This window comes from Microtus pennsylvanicus, chromosome 1 (genome assembly GCF_037038515.1).
Source record: "Microtus pennsylvanicus isolate mMicPen1 chromosome 1, mMicPen1.hap1, whole genome shotgun sequence".
Taxonomy (NCBI): Eukaryota; Metazoa; Chordata; class Mammalia; order Rodentia; family Cricetidae; genus Microtus; species Microtus pennsylvanicus.
The window spans coordinates 203322950-203350082 of record NC_134579.1 but is presented as its reverse complement, the minus strand read 5'-3'; the positions used below and the strand labels follow the sequence as shown (position 1 = coordinate 203350082).

The 27133-nt window shown below is 45.8% G+C and overlaps 1 protein-coding gene across 1 annotated transcript in view; it reads right to left on the bottom strand.

Annotated features, from left to right (window-relative positions):
• Window positions 1–27133, bottom strand: part of Ust (uronyl 2-sulfotransferase) — a 279700-nt gene that overhangs the window by 45692 nt on the left and 206875 nt on the right. The window lies entirely within an intron of this gene.

The following is a 27133-nucleotide window of genomic DNA, read 5'->3' as shown; positions in this document are numbered from 1 at the left end:
GCTTGGCTGAGTACCCTGTATCCCTCCTCTTTGGAAGGCAGGAACATTTAGTTGGGTCATAATTGTGATAAAAAAAAAAGTCCTGTTCTTGTACTTCACAGTGGCCCCAGTAGCTATCTTCCAGGCCACAGATATACAGTAGACACTTAATTAATGTTTATGAAATTAATTCAGTAAGTTTCATTCTTAATGAATTTTGAGTCAATCACCTACCAACGTGATTAATCCTATATAAGTGAGTTTCTGTATGTATACAGACATCTGATAAGCAATTATGGAATCTCTCTAGAAGTCTCATAAAGAGTCTCTAAATTCCGAGAAGCTGCCCAACTCTGAGGCTATAAGCAAGGCAACAGCAGGGTTTGGGAGGGTAGGAATCCCATCACTTTCAAAGGCAAGAGGTTTCTCTTACATAAGGCTAGACAAGGGCTCCGTCAGCACCGCTAACAGGAGTTTGGAAAGGCCGGGGGGGGGGGTGGAAATTGAGTGGGTGGGCTTACATCCAGACCCTGATGGACATGAAGGGTGAAAGTGCAGGGAGTTGGCTGGTTGTGAAAAGGGGGCATGTGTACGGCTAGTAGGCTATGGGGTTTCAGAAGGTCATGCCCCTATAGGACACCACAAGTAACCCTGCAATGTCAACCCATGGGAAGTCATAAATTTCCAGTTGAGAGAGTGCAGTTGACTCGGCTTCTTTTCTTAGACCAAGGTACATCCTCAGGGACTTCAAGGGGTTCCATTTGAGCCCATTAGGATGACGAACGGCACTCATTACAGCCCTGCTAGGGAAATTCTATAGGAAGAAGTAAATAAAAGATGTCTCCGGCAGAAGGTCAAGGGCAGCACTCAACAGCCACTGCTCACGGACACAGACAGGGATGCTCAAGACCAAGGCCTTTGGGAGTCAGTTCCTGACCAAGCACACAGTCTGACTGAAGGGCCGGCTGCTGTCTTAACTCCCAGCGAATCAGAAACTCAGTTCAGTGTCTTCTTCGGAAGGAGCCTCTCGGTTTCTGGGGATGACAGAGTCTACCCATAACTCCTGATTTTTAATTTGATGGGAAACTTTACTCTGATCATCTTTTTGTGATACGCTTCTCTTAGCAACACGTATTTTAAAATGATCTCACAATTTCTATTATCCCTTCAATTTTAAGTTTTACTTTACTTTGAGCATATGAGTATTTTACCTGTAGGTATATTTGTGCACCAGTTGCATGCCTGGTGCCTAAAGGAGGCCAGAAGAGGGAGTTGGATTCCCTAGAACTGGAGTTACAGATGCCTGTGAGCTGCCATGTGGATGCTGAGAAAGGAACCCAGGTCCTCTGGAATAGCAGCCAGTGCTCTTGACCGTGGAACCATCGCTCCTACTATTTCTTTTACTTTTAATGATTTAAGTAGAAATGGTTTACTTTTATTTTATTAAGTTTTTTTTGCTTAGTGCATATAAATCATGCTGAGATTTCCATACATATATCATACATCTTGCTCCTACTTGCCCCCCACTCCCCACTCCCCTTCCCAAGACTCGACTCTCCTTTCCACACCACCATTCCCCTCCTCATGCCTCCACTCCCCTTCCCACCCCTCTTGTTCCCTCCTCACCCCTTGACCCCTTGCTGGTTTACTTCCTTCTCATTGAAACTTTCTTTCTGCTTCCCTCCCTCCTGACATGCACGCATGCTTGTATGTATATAAATCTAGATTCTGCCTATGAAGGAAGCATGTACTCTAGTTTGTCTTTCTTCCCCCACTACAAGTGTCTTGTCTGTTTCCCTTTAGAACTCTGTCTTCCCGCTCATAAACCCCTCTTCTGCTTTTATATCCCATACACACCACATACACAAATACACACACATATATATTTAAATCTAGATGCCCCCCATGAGAGAAAGCATCATGTCTTCCTGAGTCGGGCTTATTTCTCTTCCCCTCATGATCTCTGGTTCCATTCATTTTCTGGCAAATAACCTTACTTATTCTTCTTAATGGCTGAATAAAATCCTATTATGTGTGCATCTGTGTGTGCATGCATGCACATCATGTGTGTTCCTGTGTATGCACACGTGTGTTGTGTGCTTGTGTGTATGCACATGTGATCTGTGCATGCGTGTGCACACATTTATCATATCACATTTTATTTCTGGATCTCTACGCTCCTTGCGTCTCTTGGGTTTTATAAGACGTACAGCAATAAACACGATGTGTGTGTAGCAAGCGCCATGGTGTGACGCCACCTTTGATCCCCGCAAGTGTCGGTCCACGCTCAGCGCAGCTGTGTCGTAGGGCAGCTCTAATTTTAGTTTTCGGAGGAACCTCCACACTGACTTCCGCAGTGGCTGCACCAGCGGGCGTTCCCCCCAGTGGTGTGTCGCCTTCCTCTTTCCCACACTCTTGCCAGAAGCTGTTCTCTTAAGGCAGCGATTCTGACTGGGGCAGATGGTGGGGGATGGGGTTTGTTCTTTTTGTCCCCCCCCCCCCTTTGCATGTAGTGCTGCTAGGACAGGAGTGCTTAAAAAAATCTTTAAAACTCACATCTGAGTTTTCTTTAATTTAGAGTGGGAAGATCTAAGTGACACCACTCAGTAGGGACTGCAGCCAAGTTGACTTGTCTTGTTCCTCAGGCCCTTGGATTCTGTGATCCTCTAGCACATCCTCCCCTGCCTAAGGCTAATACTCTTTTACAATTAGATCTTGGGCACAGGACTCGACTCCACTCATAATTTCACACCATTAGGGAAATAGAGGAACATACTTCAAAGTGGGCACGGAGGATAATTGACAGTCTTTTCCATACCAAAGCGATAAAAACCCAACCTACCTGGAATTTATCCTAAACGAATTTTACAAACATTTGGTTTAGAATCCCAACAAACCCAAACTAGCAGAGCCTATGGATTTTGTTGCTTATTGTTTTGGTAGCTAAAAGGAGTCTGAGTTCTAGTCCCAGTTCTGCGATTAGCTGAGGGGCCTTAGCAAAATGGTGACGCCCTTGAGCCTTAGATTCCTCATTCATGGGACGGGAGGCTGAAGCTCACAACTCATTTTATGAACTGGAGGACAGAGGTGCCCAGGGCCCTAAACCAGGTTTTGTGTGCCGAAAAACTAGAAAAGACGGCCACGCTTTCATTCAAGGTTACACGTGAATAAGAGCCCTCATTCAGCGTTTTCCATCTAGATTTTCCACCTCTCGTGGAAGAATGTTTCGGGACAGTACGATGTCATCAGATCTCACCTGGAGGTGACAACTGGCTAGTAGTGGGGTCCTTGGCAAATGTTTATGTCTCACAGGCTCAAGTTCCTCATCTGTAAAATGGGAACAATATTTGCGACCCTAGACCCGTAACAAGATTAGAAAGCACACACGCCCTTCACTTTGCTGGCCATTCAGCTCTTCATATTACGCCATTTTACTACATGTTCAAAATTTGAATCTGCATAGGTCTATGTAGGTTCCGAAAGTCACACACAATTTTAAAACAATGACTTCCACTAACTCAGAGAGAACAGGAAGAAAAATATGGAAATATGAGATGTATAATTCACGTTTTGTCAAGAACACAGTTTGCTAGAAACAAACTAATAATATTAAGCAAAAGCGGGCAACATTCCCCACCCCCACCCCTGCAGAACTTGAGTTTCCTACATGAAGCCACAAGACAATGTAGGGAAAAAAAACCCACTCAAAACCCTTTCCAGTATGGATTTAAAACGAGGTTGGGAGTGGATCTTCCTACTCGAAAATTACAGCCATTAGAGGAGAGTTGGATGGTAAAGGACACGCGGAAGGGCGCTTCATTGTGCTGGCTCTAACAGCTGGGCAAGGGAGGAATTACTGAGCCCATTCACAAGGGGGCATGAAAGGTGGGCAGCGGCAGTGGGAGTACAAATTGGATGGGTTAGTCAATTTAGATAAGTGGGATGCATGTGACCCGAGCTAACCTTTATTGCATACACTCTGCTCAAAAGCCTTTTTCCTCCCAACCCAGAACTGGAAGAGTCAAACAAGACTTCTCAGTGATGTTGATGGACTTCAAGGGGGCAAGGGGTCAGATAGCATCCTCCATGCTCTGGTCTGGCTGGAATCACTGGTAACACAACCCTAGAGGGGATGGAAAGCATCCTTTGGAGTGGACATGCACACAGTCCTTTGGAAGGCATTACCGTTAGGAAGTGGCACTTTCGTCTATTGCAAGTTCCTGCTAGGGTGGTGGATGGTAACACCCATGACATCGACTTTGGTGTTCATGTGGTCCTTTATGCCACTTCTAAAACCCTGGCTATATGTCTGTGTCCTATGGTGGGATGTTTTGGGTAAACAAGGTATCACTCTACCTTCACTGTAACCAGTATTCCCCTTTGCTTGGGACCTAGTCCAGAAACTCTTAAATCCTAGTTTGCTTCTGTCGCTGTGATAAACAGTCACACTAAAAGCTGTAGTGAGAGGCTGCTTGTTTGTTCCCCGGCCACCCGGCAGCTTAGACCCGAAATAACCACACAGAAACTGTATTAATTAGACCACTGCTTGGCCCATTAGTTCTAACTTCTTATTGGCCAACTCTTACATATTAATTTAACCCATTTCTATTAATCTGTGTATCACCATGAGGCTGTGGTTTTCTAGGTCTTCCTGCATCTGTCTCTGGTGGGGCTACATGGCTTCTCCTCAAATTCTGCCTCCTTTCTCCCAACATTTGTTTAGTTTTCCCCACTTTACTCTACCCTTTCAGGCCAAGCCAGTTTTTTTTTTTTTATTAACCAATCATATTCACAGCATACAGAGGGGAATCCCACATCAAAAAGCAACTTGGGAAGAAAGGGTTTATTGGCTTACACTCCTGCATCACAATCCATCAATGAGAAAAGTTGGGGCAGGGACTTAGTAAGTCTACTCGGCGCTCAGTTGGATCCTATTATCTTCTCTAAATGCACTCAGGGTTGGGGCTTCTTGGCCACAGTGTGCTAGCCAGTTTCTGTCACTGTAACAGATCCCTGAGATAAATAACCAGCAGAAAGAAATGCTTATTTTGGTTCATGGAAGATATGAGACTTCAGTCCATTGCTAGGGAGCTGTTGTGAGGTAGACTATCACAACAAGAGGGTGGAGAGGAGCAAGCTGCTCACCTCATGGCAGCCAGAAAGCAAAGAGACAAAGGGTGCAGAGAAGGGACTAGGGTCCCAAAATACCCTTCAATGACATGCTCCTCATGACCTTCATCCTTCAACTAGTCTCTTATTTCATTTCCCAGAAGTCCCAACAGCTGCGGACCAAGCCTTGTGAACATGTGAACTTCTGAGGGATATAAGATCCACCCATGACTACCAGTTATCAACATCCCACTCTCTCTATGGTACTCATTCAAGGGTCCCATCCTACTGTTGCCTTCCTTGTCAAGTCTGGTCGGTCATATGACTATCCCTTATAGAGGTTCTCAACCAGTGGGTCACCTTCCAACGAGAGGTAGCATATCAGATAACCTGCATACCAGATATTTACATTAGAATTCATAACACTAGCAAACATAAGGTTATGAAGTAGCAATGAAATAATTTCATGGTTAGGGGTCACCACAACACGAGAAACTGTATTAAAGGGTCACAGCATTAGGAAGGTTGAGAACCACTGCTTTATTATCTTAATGGGATATTGGAAAATAATTACTGTGGTCCGCTTATATTCTTAAACTGAAAATGAGTCAACGGGGCTAGCTGCCCCACCTCCCTGAAATTACTAACATGCAGCTGAAAAACAAACCAACGAGAAACGAAACAACCACAACAAAGCAACACAAAAACAAACTCAAAGGGATTGTGGTGGCACATGCTGGATTTCCAGCCCTCAGGAGGCAAAGGCAGGAAGATTGTGAATCTGGGGCCAGCCTGGACTACATAGTGACATCCGGTCTCAAAAAGCCAAACAATAACAATGACGGTTCTTCTGAATCTTACCTGACAGCTATTTTTGATTGTGGTTAGGACCTTCGAGCCTCAGGAGGAGGAATCATTCTACCCGACAGGAATTCTAACTCAAATGACGCTAACCCCCCGCTAACCCCATGCACAGCTGCTGTAGCCCTTTCGGAGTGTCTAGGTTACCCCGGGTTTTGTTTGTGTTTGACATAAGAAGGTTTTTCTTGACTGAGGGTGCTCAACCTACCTGCAGCACCAGGACAGTGTGTGGAAGGCCCAGAATATACCTGCTCCTCACTGTTTCCAGCACTCTTGAATTTCCTGCACCTTTCTGAAGTGCAGTGGGAGCCCAGAGCTATTTACTGAATCTGTGTTCTCTATTCCCATGTTCCCTCACTCTGGGACCGTAGCCTCGGCGTGCTTCCTCACTTCTCTGAGATGAACTATGGCTGCAGCTGGGCTCCTGCAAATGAAGCTGTCGTGATGTGCAGCTGATGAGCTGGCTGATTCAGCGAGAGGAGCTTTTCCTATTGATTTTTCATGGGCATGAAGGAAAGAGATTTCCCACAGAGGCAAGAATGTGTGTTCAAAAACATATAAAGTATGTTTAATATGCATAATCATATAACATGTAAAACTGTTGCATTATGATTTGATTCAAAATGTATTAAAGTGACAGAAAGTTTAAAACAATTTGGGGTCTTAAATTTTGAGGACTGGTACTCTGCTACTGTCTTTGGGTGCTGTGGTAAGATGCCATTATCAAGAGGGACGGATCGAAGAGTTTGTTTTGGGTTAGAGTTCTAGAGGGATAAGGAAGAAGACAAGAGATGAGCATGGCATGCCGAGGCAGAGCAGGGAAGGTGTGAGACAAGTGGACGGACTGTCCTGCACAGCACAGGGAGAGAGCAAGGTGTCTCACTGTGACCGATGACAGACAGAGGCCCTTGCCGCCTTTGGTTAGTTGGTCACCGTCGGCATCTCCTTGAGGTGAACTTCTTAACTATGATATCATCTGGCTCAGTGGGGGCAGAGCCAGGTACGGTGTCACCAGTGTCCTGACGCCCTTCTCTAACAATATCATTTTCCGTGCTGGAGTGAACCTATTGTCACCATCCCCTGCGCCCGTGAGGGAATTTACAAGGCGTGCAGAGACACCACCCTTTCATTGGCTCCCTCCCCTGACTCCTGCCTACAGCAATGAGCTCTTAGTCAGGGGTTAGGTGGGAATGGTCTCACAAATTAATGCATAAAAAGAGGTTGGGCTCAGTGTGATTCCTGGGAATCTTTTCATTAACTCAACACAATGGCAACAATGTAGTAGGGAGGGGAGGGGAATGGAGGAAGAGGAGAGGAGAGGCGGACCTTTGTCGAACGTATACCACCATATTCACAAAAGCTTGTGGCATGAATGAGATATTCTGGGGACTTTAGATTTGTTTTTTCATCTTGTTCAATGAACAAAGTTCCGGGACTACTGTGAACAGGGTGGGAAGGGTTAATTAAAAGTGTAGTTTCTGTCTGTTGAGGATAATATAAATTATACTATTCTGAAGGTAGCCCATTGCCTTCTCTCAGAGGTCCCAAAAGTCACCTTGAATTTACTGCCAAGCCCCAAGTTCTTCTGTTGTCTCTGGAATTTTTAGCCAGGGCCACCAAACTCTCTTCAATTCTATGGCTAAAGTTGGGCCTGCAAATAAGGGATTTACAAAGTTCCACTAAAACCAATCAAGCCCACAAAGGGCCCAGTGTGGCTGGTGGGATGAGCAGGACACCAGGAATCCCTGCCCTCCTGAAGATCTTTTGCCCAACTCTATATCCATTGGGCTATGTTTAACATCTTATCTGATAGAATGATTCAAAATCTAAAAATCTCAGCTCCAGCCAACAAACCTATCTCAAGACCATTTGGGTGGATCACGTGACCTATCTCTGCATCTCATTTCTGATGGGATGTCCCCCTGTCTGGGGCAGGGCTGTTTGACCCCTCTGTCTAGTAGGATCATGTTTTGCATCTTGTGTCCAAGCCTCTGATGTAGAAAGTTTTCTTCATAGCCTGGTACCTCTGAATTCTAGAAGAGGATTTTCTGCTTTTATTAGCTCCCCATCCCCCCCTTCCAGGTTAGGTACAGACTCTTGCCATGTCACAAGTCGCCAGGCTTGGTTAACAGCGTAAATGTTTGAAAGGGCCATCTCCTGGATTCTGGGCATTTACTGGACACCACTGTCCGTTACTGCGTCAATTATACCTTAACTCACCCACTGCTACTGTGCCTGCTGCATGCAGTGTGGACATTAAGTTCTTGGGCTCCACCCCAGCACACCCCTCCACACCTGTGGGAGCAAGCGATTATAGGACTGAGAAAGTACTTCTCATTAACGTGAATCATAACACCTAGTTCTTAGAATCAAAGTAGAAAAAGAGAACAAAAACAACAGCAACAACAACCTCAACAACGACACAAGTTTCTCTTCCTTTTCCTCTCCTGGGCAGGGTGCAGGCCGTTGAGAGTTGCACTTGTCTAACTCATGTGAACAAGGTGAAGAGCAGCTCTCTTCTGTGTACAACAGTGCTAACGACTATGTAGCATCTGTATCTTTAATGCCCCCAAATATTTTAAAACCTACAGCATCCCGGCTAGGGAGAAGCATCAGTGGGCAAAGTGTTTCCTGCGCAAGCCTGAGGAACCACATACAAAGTTGGGTATGGTGGGTATGTGCTCTCGGAGCTGGGAGGCAGAGACAAGAGGATCCTGGGTATTTGATGGCTAGCTAGTTTAACGAATCAGTGAGCTCCAGATTCAGTGAGAGCTGGTGGCTCAGAAAAATATGGTGCAGAACAATCAAGGGTCAGCCTGATGTTGATCTCTGACCTCTGAGAGCACACACACTGGGGTCTAACAATACACACGTTCATATACTACACATCACAACAATAACAACAACAACAAAGCTATGGCAACTTGTGTTGAAAAGAAATTTAAGCCCCAGCGAGGTGGTTTAGCATGTGAAGTTGCTTGTGCCTACCTGGACATCTGAATTCAATTCCTTACACCCCATGAAAAGTGAAAAGAACCAATTCCAACTGCTGCCCTCTGACCTCCACATGCACACCCATGTACACCCCCCTTACACACACACACATACACACACACCACACACCACATCACACACGCAAACAATAATAATAATGATAATAAATTAAATTTTAAAATAAAACAATTCAAGCGATTACAATCTTGGTTTATCATGTCGCTATCACACTGTTCTGGTAATGCACACTAATTCTTTGGTTATTCCAACTGTCATTATCCAATGTGAAGGAACAGAGGCCCTTTGAGTCTCTAAAAAGCGAGAGACCCCAATCTGGCCTTTGGGGAGGCACACTGCCCACAGGTGGGGTGCTAGGCTGGCTCTCCAAATCTTTTGGAAATCGTACCTGCCAGAGCCAATGCTGTTCCAAGCTCCAGGGCAGGAAGGGCAGCCAGGTATGCAGACTTTTGCCAGCCTATGTGGTTATTTTATTAGGCAAATCAGTGCCTGCAGACTAGTCGAAACCCACCAGGCCCAGCCCAGTTTTGTGCAAACATTTTCAAAGGTGAAGTGGAATACATTAACAGGCACTAATTCTCAGAATTATAGTGTTTTTGGCTAATAACTCCTTTCCTTCTGCATCTGTCTCAAACACTGACACAAAGAATGTCTTTAAACAGGGATCAGCCCCAGTGGGAGTTACTTACAAAACCATCAGCTACTCTGTACCGAGTTAGGTATTGAAGGACCTCCCTAAGATGCTTAAGAAATGTCTTGGCAAAATTATGTAGGGCCTAAATTTTACAGGATCATAAAATGGAAGGACTGACTTTAGGAGTTGGGTAGAAAGAATACTGAGCAAAAAGAGGTCTAAGCTGGGCCCAGTGGCCAAGGCCTGTAATCTCAGCCACTTGGAAGGCGTGGGAGGTTCCAAGTTCAAAGCTTGCCTGGGCTATAGAGGAAGTTCAAGGTCAACCTGGGTAACTTACATAGACCTTGTCTCAAAATAAACGGTAAAAAGAGGGTTGGAGGCATAGAGTACTTGCCTACCACGTGTGAGGCTTCGTTTCAGTGACATATTTTCACACGCTGTAACATGTGTTGTCTGTGTTCTATTCTAAGGGAAAGATTCTCTCCGTTTAACCTGCTTCTTACTCTTTCTCGTGTTTCTGTCCCTCCTCCCGTCCTTCCTTATTAGTTTCATGGCTAACACCTTCTGGACCCCCCGAGCTCTCAGTCCAGAACCAGGTGTTAATACTCAGCCTACGGGAACAATGAGGAGACTGTTGAAAGTAGGCCAGTTCCAGTTGCCAGCTTAGGGCTTCGTTCTTATCTCTGGAGGTCTCAGCTTCTTAGGCCCAGGGCTCAAGGCAGCAGGTGCATTGCTATTACCTTCTGCTTCCTTTCTTGAGAGGGACGGGAAGTTCAGGTCCCCACCAGGGCCAGGTCTGGTCTCCACCTTGGCTTAGATGCCATCAGCACCTCTACCCTTTACCTATAAACCCATTCCGGGTAGCCATGGTCTGGTTCTTCACCAGAGCAAACTGTTATTGGTCCACGCCTGGAGAACCTCCATTTTTATTTTTTTGGGATTCCTCTTGGACACGCTACTTATTCTCGTGGTATGTTTGGAAGCTGAGGGAATGAAATGTCACCATACCACAGGCAACATGCGTGGGCCATTCATGTTCCCTGTTAGAGTGAGATCTGTAAGGAAACCTTGCCCAACAGAGGCACAGGTGACCTGAGGTCTGTGGAGCTCAACCCGTGAAGGGAAAGAATCTTGGTGCTATATCAAGCCTGTGCCAAAGCCTCACACACATCGACAGAAATGAGATTAGTTTTACTTCGTACATCAAAGAGCTTACGGCAGGCATCAGTGTGATTCTGTCTATGGCTGCTGCGAGATACTCACGTCACTACCATGGGGCCGTGAAACCTTTAGGATTTGAAGTGTGCCGGGAATACAAAAATGTCATTAGCTTTGCCCTAAGTCGTCCATTATATCGTTCACATTTCTAGACAATTCTCTCTGCATTGTAATCCTCACCCAGTGCCAGACAAGTACTTTATCGAAGTAGTCTTTGGAGATGATGAAATTTTTATTTGAATTGAGCTATGCTTAGGAAATCACTATGGGAATCTGGACGCCTGATAAAAGCTTTTAGGTGATTGTACTGCTTTTCAATAAACAACGTCATAAAAAATTCAGCAGCAAAGTGAAGTCCAGTCTACAACTACAATGCATTTTAAAGCCAAAAGATAAGTAAATAACCCCCCCCCAAAAAAAACCAACAATAATTTACTTCAACGATGGTATATCTTTAGTCATTCTTTGCAAAATTGAACACGTACTGATCTACAACCCATTCCTCAATGTAGGAGGCAAATTTCAGATGCTTGCTACATTTGGAGAATAGTGGCTGGGATTATGCACCTTGGTTGCCTGTGACTCTAGGACAAAGAAGGCCCAGAAAAAGCCAAATGGGCAAACCTCTGCCACCAGAATTCTGTTGTGTATCTCCCTAGTGATGCCCAGGTATATGCCAGGTCCCTGGGCTCCAGCATTCTACAGCCAGGGATTCAGACCAAGACAGGGCTGGAGGCGGCTTCTGTCTGCAGAGGGTGGTAGTGATATACTTGGAAACACAGAGTGTAGAAGAATAGCTATTCTTGTGGTATGGAGGTCGCTAGTTAGTTCCTGGCTGCTTAGCCCCAAAATAATCACACAGTAATTGTATTATTTAAATCACTGCTTGGCCCATTAGCTCTAGCTTCGTATTGGCTAACTCTTACATATTAATTTAACCCATCTCCATTAATCTGTGTATCGCCATGTGTGGCTTACTGAGGAAAGTTCGGGTGTCTTGTCTCCGACAAGGCTACATGGCTTCTCCCTGACTCTGCCTCCTTTCTCCCAGCATTTAGTCCAGTTTTCCCTGCCTGCCTACCTAAGTTCTGCCCTATCAACAGGCCAAGCCAGTTTCTTTATTCATTAACCAATAAAAGCAACACATAGACATAAGGACCTCCCACACCATATTCTTATGTTGATACTGATACAACATTTAAAATAAATAAGGGACCAGGTTTATAGAGTACTGCTTTCCTACCCCTTTATCTAGTCACATGGAAAATGGGCAAGACTCACTACAGTGGGTCTTTGTATCTGGGTCAGAGAATAATTTCATTAATGGACAGCCCCTGAATCCCATGGACTTTAACACTAGCTGGAGAATTTTCCCTTAAAAACCAAATAACCAAGGAAATACATTTTAAGGAGCTAGAGAGATGGCTCGGTGGTAAAATTCTTATTATATAAGCACAAGAATCTGAGTTTGGATCCCCAGCACAGATGTAAAAAGCCAGATGCAACGGTGCATGTCTGTAACTCTAGCGCAGGTTGTGGGTGGGCAGAGACGGTTAGACTTCAGGGGCTTGCCGTCTAGCCTGGCCACTGAGAACAGAGAGCTCCAGCTTCAGTGGAGACCCAGTCTCCAAAATGAGGAGCAGAGAGATAGAAGATGCCCGGCATATACCTCTGGCCTCCACATGCACGTGGATGGTAAGCACTCCTGCATATATACACCTCAGGCGTGCATGCACATACATACGCACACTCACAAGGAAGAGACCCATTTAACCCCTGACTGTGCTCTTTCTAATGCCAGAAGGCCAAGGTGCTTGCAACCCCCAGAAGCAGAGATCAGAAGGCCAGCTGCAGTTTAATAACGAAGTGGAAAGAAACTCATGTTTCACCTCCCACCATTTCATTCTGTTAAAAGAAGCTCCTCGGGGAAGGCAAGCCTCAACACAGGGGAGTGTTTTCCTGGAGCCGTAGGACCAGAGCGAGCATGCTCAAACAGATTCTCCCAGCAGGAAATTCATTGAGTGGAAGAATGGTCGGAATTTCTGGGGAATCAAGTATTTTCTTGAAGGGCTTTATACCATGATAGTTATTTATGATCCCTTAGGGCCAGACAAGTTACTGAAAGCCACAGAAACTGTCTTAGCATCATAGACTTTTGGTGCTGCTGCCTCCCCAGCTGAAGAATTCCACAACTGTTTTTTCTCTTTTTCTTTCACATCCAATAGTCCAAAGTTTGGGGCTGAAGATTCCAAAACAAACCACAAAAGTCACACTTTCAACTTCTGGCTATCTAGAATATAAACAGCATGTTTGTGGCTATTTTAAAGGCCACAGCCTCTCAACTCCGAAGGTCACTGCAGACCCATGATGAGATTAATGAAGAAATGCCGAAAGCAAATAAAATCATCACTTTCAATTAACTTGGAATTTCCATTTCCTTAAGGATCATGGATGACTAAGAATTATCTGTGTGATGGAACTTCACCTACGCATTTTGTGAACGCTTGAAATTTTCCATAGCGAATAATAAAAAAAAACAAAGAAAAATTCCCCAGGGAGAAAATACTGAGTACAGCAACCCTCGGCTGTAATTATTCTTGCGACCCATGCCCTAGTTTGCTTGCTCATTCATGGTCTGCTTACCCCTTCTTGCCGCCTCCTCCTCCTCCTCCTCCTCCTCCTCCTCCTCCTCCTCCTCCTCCTCCTCCTCCTCCTCCTCCTCCTCCTCCTCCTCCTCTCTTCTTTGTCTCCCTTTCCTTTCTCTGTGTCAGACACTTAAGCCAGAGCCTTATGTGAACCGGGCAAGTCTTGCCTATAGCCTCAGCCTCTGTCTTTCTCCTTCAACTTCCCTAAAGTTTCCTGAGCTGTTTTCCTGCTGGAGGAGACATTTGTGAGCCATCACTTTTTCACCTTTACAGCTTCCCATCCCGAGTTTGCTTAAGCAGTGATTCTCGACCCCCTAATGCCACGACCCTTTAATACAGTTCCTCATGTTGTGGTGACCCCCAACCATAAAATCATTTTTGTTGCTGCTTCATGACTGTAATTTTGTCCCTCTTATGAATTGCAGCGTAAATGTTTTGGAGATAGGTTTTCCAAATGGGCCATGACTCACAGGTTGAGAATTGCTGCTCTAAAGCCTTGAAATTTGAGACACAAAGGCAAAGGGAAGGAAATATTTTCTAAACTCACTCTAAACATGTGAGAATTTAGTGTTGACAGGGAGGTCAGGTCCATGGCAACAACTCTATTTATCACTTAGGCACAGGTATAGATTCACATGAGAACACATTTGGAGGAGTTTCACTTCACTTCGTCTTATCATGAAAGACTTCCTCACCCATGGTGGGGCGGTGGACAACTAAGTCTTTAGCTTTTGTTTGTTTGAATTTATTTAATTTTATGTGCTTGTGTGTGTGTGTGTGTGTGTGTGTGTGTGTGTGTGTAAGAGTTTATTTATATGCACCCTATGTATGCAGAAGTGTAAAGACATCACAAGAGGGCATCAGATCCTCTGAAACTGGAGTTACAGATGGTTGTAAGCTACCATGTGGGTGCTGGAAAGTGAACCTGAATTCTCTCCAAGAGCAATAAGTGCTCTTAGTTGTGGAGCCATCTCTCCAACCCTGAATAAATTCCTAATAATAACTAGATAAACACTTGGAATACTCAAGGTGCAATGACCAATGATCACCAACTAACCAGGCATAGAGCAGTCTCCATCCAGTGGTCCACTTCTTGGGCTACTAGTATCAGTTTGTAATTATGAAGTACAGTTCATTCCCTGCCCCACAGCCATGATTCATATCTTAGAACTAAGAAACTAAGTACCCACAAGCGCCAAGGAACACAAGGACTCGTGGGCTGAAGCCTAAAAGGATTGGCAACTCCCTTGTCTCAGGGGGTCAAATGCTGCCTAGATCCAGCTGTCTGCAGCCACGTGGAGCTTGCGCCAGGGTTTCCTATCTTCTGACTAGTCAAGAGAATCTATCAGGCTTGAGACTTCTTTTTGGGGGGGAGGGCGGGGGACTCTTACTGCTTAAGTGTCCCTTTGTTACAGGGAGTGGAGCCCCTTGTTCGGGCCACCTGGCTAGCTTACACCTGAAATAATCACACAGAAACTGTATTAATTAAAAAATTGTTTGGGGATTAGCTCTAGCCTCCTTTTGGCTAACTTTTATATCTTGATTTAACCCATTTTTATTAATCTGCATTTACCACGAGGTCGTGGCTTACCAGGAAAGATGTAGCATGTCTGACCTGGTGTCTCCCTGGTGGCTCTCTAACTCTGCTTTCTTCCTCCCAGAATTCAGTTCTGTCTTCTCTGCCTACCTAAGTTCTGCCCTATCAGGCCAAGCAGTTTCTTTATTAATTAACCAATGGAAGTAACACATAAACATAAGGACCTCCTACAGCATTCCTTAAGATCAGTGAAGAACGTGATCCGTGTATGACCCTTTTTTGTTCCCATGTCTCACCATAGGCAGTTTAAGTCTGGGTACTGTTATGGTTTGAGTCTGAAATGCTCCCCCATGGTTTATGCTCTGGCTGCTTGGTCTCCAGCTGGTGCTGCTATTTTAAGAGGTTCTGGAAACTTTAGAAGCTAGGGTCTACCTTAAGGAACTAGGTCACTGGAACCACGTCCTTGCCAGGATAATACCTCCGGCCCTTTACAGTCTCTGTGCTTCTCATGATGTGAGCTGTCTGTCTCGCCACTCCTTCCCTGCCATGTGGGACAGATCCCTGAAGCTGTAAGCTAAAATCACTCCTTCTTTTCAGTTGTCTCTAACAGGCACAGTGATAGAGAAGCAACTGAAACAGGCATTCCTGTGGGAAAAGAGAAGATTTATAATTTGTTTTGTTGTATTTCTGAAAAGACTAGACTGGCAAAGAAAATGTATCTGTGCTGAGACTAGAGTACAGAAGAGATACATGGGACATGGGACTTGAAGAGAAGAGTCTGGATTGTCACTAGTTCATCTAGTTGAGGCTAGCTCATAGGATTCTTTCTATCAGGCAGATTACAAGGGCTGACATGTCACATCTTTTGAAACATACTTCTCCTGGCTTATAAGATACCAGCAGTCATAACTGTTTCACAGGATTGTAGTGGGGATTGGACAGCATGCATTTGAAAAAAAATGCAAGAGTGGCTCATAAAAAAAAAGAAAGAAAATGCTTTATGAACTAAAGAGAAGCCTGCATAAGGGTAGTGAGTGATCTATGCTTTAAATTTTGAGCATATTGGTTAAGGGATTTGGGAGACCCAGCAGCACTGAATAAAGCAGCAAAGGAAATAAATGCAAGGGCTTGAGGAGTCAACTCAGCCCCGGGGAAAGCTGCAGTGAGAGGCATTGGGAAGCCAGGTAAAAACTGGAGCCTGGCCAGCCTCCGCTATATAGTTCATGATAATCCTGGCTGCAGGGGGTCCTGTCTCACAAAACAAAATAATGAAAAAAGGAAGTAAAAGTAAAAACTTTAGCAGTCAAGAAGGAGAGCTGTGGTCTTTAGGGATCCAGGTTTCCTTCATAAAGGGACCCAGCACCGCAAAGACCATGTGAAACTTGACCAACAGAGCTGGAAATATCCACTGGCAAACTGGAAATTGTGGCTTGACTTCACAGTCTTAGAAAGTTTTCAAGTCACTCTTAGGTCAAAGCATCAGAATCCATTTCAGTGCAGCCCATGGAAAGCAACAGCAATGCAGTCCATGATGCAAGCAGACCCTTGTGAACCTAAGATTACACACGATTCCTGCATTGTTGCTATCAGTGACATACACTCTCATGAAACCTTAGCTAAGCTCCTCTTTAGTTCACAAATCAGTTAATAAACAAATTGTCTCTCTGTAAGGTGTTAACAGTTCACAGGGAAAGAACGCTCTACTGTGGGTTTGTTCTTGAGCTCTCCCGTTAGGAAGCCATATACCTCTGCTCATCCTTTGCTTCTTAGCTTTTAGTCTTACAGGCTCAGTTCGCTCTCCACCCTCTGGAAGTCCAAGAGTGCTGGTGTGATTTAAGAAAGAATTAGAGTTATTGATATAACATAATATTTTAAAAAGAGCAGACAAAATTTTTAAGAGTTGTAGTGGGAAATTCTTTACAGTCTAGAGCTACTAGGAAGGCAATGTCCATGACCTTCCTAACATGTGGCCTTGGGCCACATCCTTTAGAGACATTCTGCATCCAGCAGGAGATATATGCTTCACTGGACTCTCAGCAAGTGGAGAGGGAAGACATTTTTATTCTACTTCTTTGCTCTGCCAAGTTAGGTCTAGAAATCTCTCTTACTGACATTCAGGATCTGGGGTCTTAGGGTGGTGGTTGACCTGGAAACAAATCTAAAAGCAACTTTCAGCTGGTTCTGGTGGAAAAGACCTGGAGGCTCAGTTCCCTGGGAGGCTGAGGCAGGGGGATTGAAAACTCAAGGTCTGCCTGCACAATTTAGGCAGACTCTGTCTCAACAGCAGAAAGTACGAAGAGAATTGGGGGTCTGCGTCCACAGTGGAGCCCCTGCCTGGCATGGGCATGACACAGTTCATGCTCTAGTGTCCTACCTACCATCAAGGAAAAGAATACCTGTCGCTTTCCATTGCCAGTGGGGACCAAAGGAAGCAGGGCCCTATCACTGTATGTTGAACCCCTCGAAGGGGCCTCTGACTAGAAATAAGTTTCCAGATCGAATGTATTTTTTATGAAATTCTAGGAATTTCACTGCACACAGAATCAAGCATTCTTCTGAGCCAATGTCTATAGGCCTCATGAAATGCTGAGATATTTATGACAGGAAGGAGACCTCCACCCCTTCTGTACTGGATATAGTGTTCTTTCTTTAACAAAATTATTTATTTTATGTGTTATGGGTATTTTGTCTGCATGTATGTGTGTGTACCACCTGTGTGTCTGGTGCCCATGGAGTCCCGAAGAGGGTATTAGATGCCCTGGAACTGGACTTATAAACTGTTGTAAGTCACCAAGTGGGTGCTGGGAGTCAAACCTGGATCCTTTAGAAAAGCGGCCAGTACTGTTAACTCCTGAGCCATCTCTCTAGTCTTGGATGTGTTTGTCTTGAGCGGAGTGTTAATACACATCTATACCGTAGACTGCACTTCTGTTTACATTATCTGATGCGCTCCAGTGCTGGGCTCCATTTGGATTATCAAAAAAAAAAAAAAAAGCTCATTTCTGATTGAGATTTAACATTGTTTTCCTAAAAAGCATAGCTAGAACTACCATTTCAGTGATGGACACTGCACTACACCAATCACTAAAAAGACATCTATGGCCATAGCATCCCCCAAGTAGTTTAAGTGTCCAGAGGAATTTCTACACTTGTCACCTAACTCTATCACAGTGGTCCTTAGAGCATGATCTCCTGAACTCTGGAAGGACCCTGACAACTTCTAGGAGATCAGAACCATATCTGTGAGAACACGAAGCCAACTTTCTGCCTTTTGACAACGGTCAGAAGTGGCATAGTTGGCCTGGAGACAGAAGGCGAGATTGGCACAGCTAATAGCCCTGGTATCTTTTGCAACCACACTTGCCATGGTAACAACACACCAGTTTCTCTTGGAATGCTCTTGGTGGAACCATCAGAAACTTTTCATTGTGCTACATGTCACGCCCTGAGCACTCATCTTTTTAATATTCTAAGAAGAGACGCGGGAAGCTAACTGTTGCCTCTTGGCAGTTTGGTGTAGTCTAAGAACAACTCGCTTCTCAGATCAGGGTGTTTAAATGTGTAGGGAAAAAGCACAGAGAATGAAAAAGAAACCAAAAATACAGAACCACCCGAAAATAGTAAAAATTTATGATAGGGAATATATATGCTGCCCTAAAGCACTGAGTAATAAAATTTCTCAGTGCCTTTAGAATCTGCCATGATTTCTATACGGGCTGTTGTTCATACTTGTGACTCTCTGAGATGGCTCCCGTTGCAGGAACACTACCGGCACAGGGACACTGCAGACTCAGGTGATCCTGCTGGGGCTTTAGAAGAGACTAGGGAAGAGTCTAATGAGTTGGGGCTGGAGAAATGGCTCAGCAATGAAGAGTATGGACTAGGGTTCAATTCCCAGCATCCACAGGGCAGCTCACAACCATTTGCAACTCCAGTTCCAGAGGACTGGACACTCATGACAAAACACCAATATACCTAAAATAAAAATAAATAAAATTTAAAGAAGAGGCTGATGAATTGTCTTCTACTGGGGTTCAGATACTTTGGAATTTACCCACTGAAATTTGGGGAGAGCTCCATGGACCCCAGTTAAAGACATCTGCCTTTTGAGTCTTGATATACTAATATGCACAATTTCTCTTTCTCATACTTTATTTTATTAAATTTTTATCATCCCCACAACCCAACACAGCATATAGCATTTGTCTGTGTGTTTACTATCTATTTTAGCTCATGAGATGAATCTTTAGGTTAGGATTTGAATCCTTGCTCAAGACTTTTGAGTGTACAAACCGTAGCAGACACTCAGCCAGTAAGTGTCAGATGGATGAGTAGACACGAGCAGCTGCCATGCCCTACTGCGGTGGTTCTCAGCATGTGGGTCCGGACCAGTGGAAACAGGTATTTCTAATGCTCTGAGGACCCTCTGACCATAAATTTATTTTCATTGTTACTTCATAATGTAATTTTGCACTTGAGTGGTGTGCTTCAATTCCTAAGACTATCTGAAATACATGCTTCCCGGTGGCTGTGACCCACAGGTTGAGAAGTGACGCCCTGTTGGGTCTACACAAAACCTGGAACTTTCATCTTTCTGCATCCAGTTCCTGCATTTAATGTCACCTCATAAATGTTGTGGTCTGAGTCAGCCCAGTTATTTAATCTGTGCTAAAAGAACTCGGTGAGGGGCAAGCAAGATGCTTCAGTGAGCAAAGGCTCTTGCCAGTGGGTCTGATGAGCGGAGTGTGATCTTTGAAATCCTAGGGGGTAGATAGAGGGAACTTCCACAGGTTGTTCTCTGACCTCCATACATACACTGTGGCACTTGTGCAAGTGTATGCACACACACATACACAAACAAACAGATAGACACACACATACACATATACACACAGACAGACAGTCACACTGTCTGAACTGGGCGGTGGTGGCACACACCTTTAATCGCAGCACACAGGAGGCAGAGGCAGGTGAATCTCTGGGAGTTTGAGCCTGGTCTACAGAGTGAGTTCCATCCAAGACAGTCAGGGCTACACAAAGAAATTCTGTCTTGAAAAACCAACAAAAAAACCAACAAAACAAACCAGCCCGCTTTCCTACTCAGAATTTCTTCTCTGCACCTCATCTTTACCTTCTTAATTCCTCCTGAACAGCCTAGCTGTTCTCAGCAGGCATTCTGTCAGAATGGGGGCATGATGAGGTCAAGGGATCCTAACTCCATGGAGCTCCAGGGGCCAGAAATAGCTTCCTTGCAACTCTAGAGTTCTCAGATGGGAACAACATCCCCGGAATTGGATGCTGCTGCCTTTGAATACCTAGTATCTCACTTTTATTGGCTGACAGGAAACTGGAAGTCCCCACCCTTCTGGGAAGGAGTATTCCAGACGGAGCAACGGAGCAGCTGTGGGCTGTCAACATGGACGCATTCATTGCTGAGAAGTGGACAGAAGGGGTAACTGCCTACGAACCACTGCCTGGGGCTAGAGTTACCAGACACAGAGGACAGGAAGGAGGGGGACAGAGAGGACCACATCCTTGGGAAAGGGCAGATGTCTCCTTTGAAGGATGTTTTGGGAAGGAAAGAAGCCAAAATGGATCAGGCAGATGGAATGGAATGTGATATGTTTAGGGAAGGCAGGAGGAGGGTGGACAGTATTACAAGTCGTGAGTGTTTGCCGCTCACGGGCGCACGCAGCTTCAGAGCAGGGACCCAGGGAGACTCACGTGCTTCTTGCCCACCTTTCAGAGAACCCTAAAAAAAACATGTCCAGGGGTGTGGGTGCTGCTGTGGCGTTTAACACCCATCGAATTAACTAAAGTATTGACACTCGTCACAGGACTTGCTAGCTGCTCAGTCTCAAACGTCAGTTCTTCCTGCATCCTGTCTTGCATTTTTGACCCATGCAACCTTCTCTATTCCTGTGAGACTCAGTTCAGGTGACACCTCCCCTAGCAGACTCAGGACAAGACACCCTCCTCCCCAAACCCTGCCACGCATACCCCCACCTGACATCCCGAGGCTCGATCCTTTTTATGGTACCACCTCTCCCATAGGCCAGGACCCTTGGGAGTGGGATCCGTATCTTGTTTCTGCATCCCCCATTCCTGCCGTTGCGTGCTCAGCAAAGACTAGATGCCCGCTCCCTCCTGGGCTGAATGAACAGACATAATGAGACCATAAAGATCATGTCAGCAAAGCCCATCCCAAATGCAGGGAGGTATCTGTCACCCGGCAAACACTCCAAAGAATCAAAAATCAATGAGGAAGGAAGAAATATTTGGTGGTGGTGTGGGGGGAAATAGCACAGAAATGGTGGTCTACGGGTTGTTTATCAGAGCCGCAAATTCTCAGTAACACCCCTCCCCCAGGAGTGTGTCTGTGGTGTATATGCTTTGAAATCACACCACACACACACACACACGTGCACATGTACAGGCTTCCTTCAAACTTGCAGTGAAAGCCTCTGCTTTGGCCTCCTGAGATTATAGGGTTGAGACAGCAGGTGTAGCCCTTAGTGCTTTTGCACCTGGGAGCAGACCTCCTTCCACAGCTTGATCATGCACAGTAGAAATACTTTTTATCAGTTTTTATCATCACACAGTGTGATGAAACCAGAGTCTTTTGTTTTGTTTTGTTCTTTAGTGTATGTGTGTGTCCCCTTACCCGTGCATAAATGTGACCATGTGGAGGTCAATCCCGGTGTCTTCCTCCAATCCTGTCCACTTTAGTTTTTGCGACAGTGTCTCTCACCCATTGTTTTGGCTAGCCTGCCTGGCCAGGCAAGCCCCTGGAATTCTCCTGTCTCCACCCAGGGGCTTGGTCCATGTCTGGCTTTTTATATGGGTGCTGGGGTGTCCACTCGGGTCATCAGTCCTCATGCAGCTAGAATTGTGTCCACTGAGCCATCTTCCTAGCCCCTAGACCACAGCCCTTTGACATCTTAGGGCCACCAGAGGTAGACTATTGTGTCTAGTGGCTACAGTCCCTTTGGTCAGCATCTTTTCATCCCTCCCTTCCCCCACTGCTCTCTGCAGAGCTTAGCTCTCAGGCTCTAGGGATTACGGCACCAAGAGAGAAGGCTGAGCTCTTGGAAGGTTCAGCCAGCACTCCTGGCTCCCAGAAAGGATATTCAGTATACTCTCTTGGCCACAGAGTAAAGAGCTGGCAGGATAAACTGCTTGGCCATAAACATTGAGACCAGGAAAGCAAGTAATTCACGTCTCTGGCTCTGGTTCGTGGGTGGGAGTAGTCGGAAGCAGTCCTGATATACCACAGGCTATCACGGGCTACATGTCTCCTATGAGGTCATCTGAAGGTTAAAACCTATTTCCCAGTCATGGCGATTTGACAAATGTAAGATTCAGGAATAGATAGAACGGTTTCAGGCACATCCCAGCCATGGTTTCTTAGCTGCTCCCAGTCCCTAGACATCAACAGGATAGGGACACGTACAAATCTCACCACCAGCGGCTGGCATTTATTGAGCAGGATGGTGTGCAGGAAATGTAAGACCACTGATTTCCCTCTGGAAAGGCTCTCCCTCTGGGTGGGAAACAGAGATGATGACGATAGTGACAAGAACACAGGGCACAGCTGCTTCTGTTGCAGGGACTCAGAGGGTGGAGGACGAGGGGAAATTTTGTATTAGAGGATTGTAAAGCCGACTGCACCTGGCACAGAACTGGAGGTGTGGTTTTGGAGTCAGTGGAATCCCAGCAAATGTGTAACGATTTTTGAATATGCTCACACACAGATGATGCCCTGATTTATAGGCTTACGGATTCCTACAGCATAAATACTCCGGACATAGCCAAACTGCTCCAGTGTAATATGGTTTGTCCTCTGGAAGGCACATGCTGACATTCCACTGTGAGTGTAATGACACTGGGAAGTGGTAGAACCCATAGGTGACCGGCTACGGGAGCTCTAATTTCTTGAGGACACTAATACCACTCTCGTAAGACTCCGTAAGTCTCCGGAGGATAGCAAAAAGCACACCAGTCTCCTTGTTCCCTCTGTGGTAGATATGCCCCCTCCCAGACTCGGCTATGGCCAGACTGGAGGTCTTGAGGGGGTGAGGTTTTAAGAGGAGACTGCGGTAATAGAGGGAACTCGCTACTTGCCCTCCTGCTTTCAACCAGGTAAGGGTACGGTGATCACCGCCTCTGGAGGAACCATTATGGATGTATAGAGCAGCCCTCCCCAAATGCTGCCTGTGCTGCGATCACGGACATCTAGTCTTCGGAGCTGACAGAAAAACATTACCCACTCTTGGGTATTGTCTTTTAATTATTAGCGTGAATAGACAAAGCTTCATCTGTTTAATGGAGTAGGGAAAGTCTGGTTAATCACCACCATTGTAGCCCACTGGTAACTGAGAAGCCTGTATGGGACCCAGATAACGCAAATGACACAGAAGACAGGGGTGGAGAAGGGTGCGCTGGCCGGACGGCATAGCTCTCCCACTGTGACCCAGGAGTCATTCAGTTTCCCACTTCACAAATGACCTTCGAATATTTATTTTACATGCCAGATCATATTTTCAGGTGCTGAAGAAATGCAAGACAGACAGACAGACACGTGTCTTGCCCAAATGCAGCACACCCTAACACTTCCCTGAGTGCTGAGCTCTGGGGAGGCAATGTGAGGCTCTGCACAAGGCAGTGAAGATGGTGCCTGCCCGTCAGGCTGGGGAAGGACCAAGAGAACAGCCACAAAGTCCCATAGGATGAAAATCAGCAGGTCAGCATGGCAGTTGAGAACGTGGCTTCGGAAGTCTGGCTGCCTGTGCTTGCCTCCTAGTGTCTTTACTAAGGGGGTGCAACTCAGGGTGGGCCACCTCTCTGAGCATCATGTTTCGTGTGTGTGTGTGTGTGTGTGTGTGTGTGTGTGTGTGTGTGTGTGTGTAGGTGAGTGGGCACGCTCACTCATGGGCATGTGTGAGAGACCAGAGCTTGACATGGGGATGTCTTCAGTTGTTCCCCACCCTATTTGCTGAGACAAGGTCTCTCACTAAACTCTTTCAGCTAGGCTGCCTGTCCACCAAGCCCATGGGGTCTGCATGTCTCTGCCTGCAACACCAGGGGTTACAAGTGTATGCGCCCACATGAGCTTTTAAACTCTGGTACTTGCGTAGCAAGCGCTTTACCCTCTGAGCAGTTTTCTTTGCCCCTGGCTTCCCATTCTAGTGTGAGGTCCTAACACCTTCATCTAGGATTGCTGGGAAGATCAGCAGTGATACGCAGGTGCTCGATACAACCTGACATGTAGCCCAGACTCAAGAATAAGTCAGTGAAGAGTGCCAAGGACCCCAAGAGTGCTGGAAAGGATGTGGCTGGAGAGAGGAAAGAGGCAAGGCATTTCCACTTGGGTCAGAGACATAAAGATTAAAAGAGAAATAAGGCTTCTCTCGGAGAAGGACGTGGGCAGTGTGGCCTGAGCAGCATTTAATGGGAAAGCAGTAGGTCGGGGCAAGCAGGCAGGGCTGGGTTAGTAGGAGCCTAATGGCCAGAGGAAGGGTTTCAGAATTCATCACCGAAGGCAGCAGCCAGGAAATCTCTCCTGCAGAGAATTAAATGGCAGAGCGCATGGCCATATGAACCTGGCAGTGCCCTGCCAGGCGAGAAAGGGGGAGTCTCGGCAATCAGAGGTGAGTTAGCTGCTGCTGCACGCTTGGATGACTCTGAGACTCTACGGTGCGGGCTGCAGCCAAAGAGGGAGAGAAAATCCGAGTGGCAATTTGAAAGGAAATCAAGGTTCAACTGGATGGATGAAGAACCTCTTTTAAAACTCAGGATAAGTTGGAGCGAGGTGTTGCATAGGTGCTGTTCAGACGTTTTAAGTATCATAGGCATTTTGATTAGACAAAATCAGGCAAAGCGACTTGTCTGCATGACGTCATTGCAGAAGCATGGGGAAAGGGGGTTTGAAGTATCTATGGAAGGAAAGATGTGAGGCAGACGAGCCAGGCTGCAACCAAACAGGGAACATCGCCTAAACAAGAAAAGAAGCACTCAGCTTTAGCTCCTGGGGCTTTTACATAAAGGTAAATGCGTGAACTAATTAATGATATCAATCATCTAAACTCGACCAACAGAACAGTGAGGGAATGAATGGCAGGCCGTGGTGTCTGAGATGTGTTACCTCAAAGGAATTCAAATGAGAGGTCTCATTCCCCCAGGTCAAGTTAGCAGTTTCCACTTGCAGACCATGCAGGGCTATGGGGGAACCACAGGAAGTAGGGGTCGCGGTGAGGTTCTCCCTGCAGAGAAACCAAGGCAACTAGGTGCCAACATTTCTCTTGGGAATCTCAGATCGTCTGCTTCCGCATCCCTAGTTAGATGCCCATGTGGAACACTCTTCACATACAGGGTCCAAACCAAGGGACCCTTGCCTTTCCAGTACCAGATATGTTTAGGGTCATTTTTAAGACCTTTCTAGCTTTTTGTAACTCTTCTCAGGAATAAAACAGCCAGGCACAGTTGCATGTACCTGTCATATGAGAACCGGGGAGGCTGAGGCAGGGGGCTATGAAGTTCAAACCTAGCCTGGGATACAAAGTAATTCCCACTTCAAAATCAACCACACAACAATCAAGCCAAAGAAGGCTTAATAGAATAGCATCAGAAAGTGGCTGGATCTACCCAAGATCATGAAGAGACAGACAGCTCATTTCCCCATCTCTGTCATAACTGAAATCAAAGTAAAGGAGGCCCAAGGTCAGCTTCAGCCTACAGTTGTTTTTCGTCTTCCCTCTGTATTGTAAAATTGTGAATGATGAACCTATTCTGCATTTATAATTACAGTTTATTAAACATGGTTGGGAGGCACTGACTGCCAGGAAAACCCCACTTGTGGGCAAAAGAAAAAAAACCAGAAACCTCAGGGGAGCACAGCAGGACTAAACTCACAGGTCTCAGGCAGTGCATATGTCCAGAAATGATAGTCTTAGCTCAAGCTGGAGGATAGAAGGATTTCTGATGGTTGGATAAAAGCCAGCACTCCTCCGGAACTGTGGAACATGTCCCCTTCTGAGAAAAGGCGTCATTTCCCCACTTCCTGCAGGAGGGCCACACGGCTCCATGGACAACCACAGCTGTGGTTGCATAGCCAAGTCAAGCTGACCTCCAGGCTCCCTTATTCACAAGTACCGGCTAGACATTTCAAACCTCCACGCTAGCCTCCTGGCTCTTGCCTTTCCCAGGCTATTCCGCAGCCTCTCTTTAAAGTGGCGAGGTCCCTCTGCACCTGATAGAGGAAGGTCATTGGTTAATTATAATGAAGAAACTGCTTGGCCCTCATATGTTAAAACATAGGTGGGAGGAGTAAACAGAACAGAATGCTGGGAGGAAGAGGAAGTGAGCTCAGAGGCCATGCTCCCCTCTCCCGGGCAGACGCCATGAAGCAAGCTGCCAGGTCAGATATGCTGAATCTTTCCCGGTAAGACTGATGCTACACAGATTATTAGAGATGGGTTGATCGGGATATGAGAATTAGCCTGTAAGGGCTAGAGTTAATGGGCCAAGCAGTGTTTAAAAGAATACAATTTGTGTGTTGTTATTTCGGGGTATAAGCTAGCCAATCGGCCAGGAGCCGGGCTGTGGGAAGAGGCCCGAAGCTCATACAACATGCACCCAGTATTCTTCCTTCTCTCACAGATAGCCCTGGCCATGTGCAGTCTGCTGCTTTTTCTCTCTGTTCTGGACTCTTCCAGATGCCCTTTTCCCATCTCTTATCCACAATAACCACCTTCAACCCAAGAGGGGACATGTCGATGGTTTCTCATCTCCACCCCTCATATCCACAAATCTCCTGATTTGAAAAAAGTCCTGATAAAAGGTGTAAAGCTAAGTTGCGTCCAAACAGTAAAATTGCACAGAGAGATGTGAATCCTCCATTTGTTAATCTTGACAGGAGCACGAACCCCAGAGACCACAGCGAAATTCTCAGGGTGTGTACCGGGAGTTGGGATGCAGAATGAGTTGATTCAATGATCCTTATGAGGAATGAGCAAAGAAAGGGTGGAATCTTAGCTAATAAATGAGTATTATGTTGTGTCCACTGCATATTACACGACTTCATTATTGGATTTTAGAGTCTATAACATGTGACTCATATGGTGATGTAATAGTACACAC